We start from the raw sequence: 3,426 nt of genomic DNA, 5'->3' as shown, positions 1-3,426 counted from the left end.
GTAGCGGGTCTCTTTCCAAAGGGGGCGAGCTGTCGATGTTGATTGACAGCTCGTCCCGTTTGGAAGGCGGGCCGGGGGGGTGGCAGCCCAAACGGAGGCGTTCCCATGGGAACAACTAGCGTTCAACAAATGAGGGTGTGAGGGAATTTTTTCATTTTTCCTCCCGGTAGCCATGAGCTGACCCACTTTGGTTCCCGGGTAGGTTTTTTGTTTTTTCTCCCTCACTCGGGTTACTGGTTTTTCCCTGTTATGCATCCCTGCTATTTAGTTGCTATGTGTTTTTATGAGTTGTGTCATTTTGAATTGGGTTTGATGTGGTTTCTCACGGTCAGGGTTTCTCTTTTTCCACAGCAAGGGCAACAGAAGATGGCCAGGTTTGGTTTGTGGGCCACTCCTTTATATTTTGGGCTGAAAAGCATGTGAGAGGTCAAAGGGTTCTGTTGCCGTTAGATGGACGTCTGATGCGTTGGTTTGGTGTTAGAGGTTTGCGTGTGGAGTCAGTGATGGATTTGATTGTTTCCTCTGTGGCTAAATGGGGAGAGCCAAAATATATGGTGTTACACGTTGGAGGGAATGATCTAGGAAAAATGAAGGGCGTAGCATTGATTGTCAGTTTGCGTGAGGTTTTGGATGAGGTGCGTTTGCGATGGCCGTCTGTTCGTATCGTATGGTCCGAGATGATGCCGCGTATGACTTGGAGAGGAGTGCAGAAGCATGGTGCGCTAGAAAGAGCGCGTAAGAAAGCAAATGTGGCGGTGGCTAAGCATATTGAGTCCATAGGTGGTTTGGTATTGAGTCATGGCTGTTTGGTAGGGGATATTGGTCGGTTCTTCAGGCATGATGGTGTTCATTTAAATGTGTTAGGTACTGATTTCTTTGTGAGGGATTTGTTTTCTTTTTTGAGCTAGTTGTTTGGGTGGCGGGCCAGTCTTCCTAGGGCCTGGCTTTGGCGAGAGTACGCTGCAGCTCAGTGGCTTTATGTGGCGTAAGACAACTTTATGGGGCCACTTGCCCTCAATGCCCATGGCGAATTTGTCCTCTGCATGGGGGAACCCGGGCGCTTTTATGTGCGTAAGCGCCTCAGATTGGCCCAGTAGGGAAGTGAAACTCTCACATCGTTAGTACGTCTTGTAGGGGGGACGTTTAGTCATTCCTCGATAGATATTTGGTTTGAGCGAGATGAAAGCTAGAACTGAGTCTACAGCATCTCTTGGTCACCCTGGTTAGGTTGATTAATTCTAATTCATAAATAAAAAGCTGTGACCTTTTTTAGCCAAGCTATGGTTGTCCGTGTCTTTATTTATAGCTAAGTAAACTAATAAGGTGTATGGTGAAAAGCAATAAACATATGCAGATCTTAAGAGATGCACAGCTGTAATACATAGATGCAGATCTGTAATACATAGTGATGCACAGCTGTGATACATAGTGATGCACAGCTGTGATACATAGAGATGCACAGCTGTGATACATAGAGATGCACAGCTGTGATACATAGAGATGCACAGCTGTGATACATAGAGATGCACAGCTGTGATACATAGAGATGCACAGCTGTGATACATAGAGATGCACAGCTGTGATACATAGAGATGCACAGCTGTGATACATAGAGATGCACAGCTGTGATACATAGAGATGCACAGCTGTGATACATAGAGATGCACAGCTGTGATACATAGAGATGCACAGCTGTGATACATAGAGATGCACAGCTGTGATACATAGAGATGCACAGCTGTGATACATAGAGATGCACAGCTGTGATACATAGAGATGCACAGCTGTGATACATAGAGATGCACAGCTGTGATACATAGAGATGCACAGCTGTGATACATAGAGATGCACAGCTGTGATACATAGAGATGCACAGCTGTGATACATAGAGATGCACAGCTGTGATACATAGAGATGCACAGCTGTGATACATAGAGATGCACAGCTGTGATACATAGAGATGCACAGCTGTGATACATAGAGATGCACAGCTGTGATACATAGAGATGCACAGCTGTGATACATAGAGATGCACAGCTGTGATACATAGAGATGCACAGCTGTGATACATAGAGATGCACAGCTGTGATACATAGAGATGCACAGCTGTGATACATAGAGATGCACAGCTGTGATACATAGAGATGCACAGCTGTGATACATAGAGATGCACAGCTGTGATACATAGAGATGCACAGCTGTGATACATAGAGATGCACAGCTGTGATACATAGAGATGCACAGCTGTGATACATAGAGATGCACAGCTGTGATACATAGAGATGCACAGCTGTGATACATAGAGATGCACAGCTGTGATACATAGAGATGCACAGCTGTGATACATAGAGATGCACAGCTGTGATACATAGAGATGCACAGCTGTGATACATAGAGATGCACAGCTGTGATACATAGAGATGCACAGCTGTGATACATAGAGATGCACAGCTGTGATACATAGAGATGCACAGCTGTGATACATAGAGATGCACAGCTGTGATACATAGAGATGCACAGCTGTGATACATAGAGATGCACAGATATACACAGATCTTAAGAGATGCAGAGCTGTAATACATAGAGATGAAGGGCTGTAATACATAGAGATGCATAAATAAAAAGCTGTGACCTTTTTTAGCCAAGCTATAGTTGTCCGTGTCTTTATTTATAGCTAAGTAAACTAATAAGGTGTATGGTGAAAAGCAATAAACATATGCAGATCGTAAGAGATGCACAGCTGTAATACATAGATGCAGATCTGTAATACATAGAAATGCAGAGCTTTAACACATAGATGCAGAGCTGTGATACATAGAGATGAAGGGCTGTAATACATAGAGATGCAGAGCTGTAATACATAGTGATGCAGAGCTATAACACAGATGTAGAGCTGTGATACAGAATTGCAGAGCTGTAATACATAGATGCAGAGCTGTGATACATAGAGATGCAGAGCTGTGATACATAGAGATGCAGAGCTGTGATACATAGAGATGCAGAGCTGTGATACATAGAGATGCAGAGCTGTGATACATAGAGATGCAGAGCTGTGATACATAGAGATGCAGAGCTGTGATACATAGAGATGCAGAGCTGTGATAAAGAAATGCACAGATATACACAGATCTTAAGAGATGCAGAGCTGTAATACATAGAGATGAAGGGCTGTAATACATAGAGATGCAGAGCTGTAATACATAGAGATGCAGAGCTGTGATACAGAATTGCAGAGCTGTAATACATAGAGATGCAGAGCTGTGATACATAGAGATGCAGAGCTGTGATACATAGAGATGCAGAGCTGTGATACATAGAGATGCAGAGCTGTGATAAAGAAATGCACAGATATACACAGATCTTAAGAGATGCAGAGCTGTAATACATAGAGATGAAGGGCTGTAATACATAGAGATGCAGAGCTGT

The sequence above is a fragment of the Taudactylus pleione genome, unplaced genomic scaffold (genome assembly GCF_031769625.1).
Source record: "Taudactylus pleione unplaced genomic scaffold, aTauple2 ptg000390l, whole genome shotgun sequence".
Classification (NCBI taxonomy): Eukaryota; Metazoa; Chordata; class Amphibia; order Anura; family Myobatrachidae; genus Taudactylus; species Taudactylus pleione.
The sequence above is the reverse complement of the archived record's forward strand: the minus strand, read 5'-3'. Positions refer to the sequence as shown.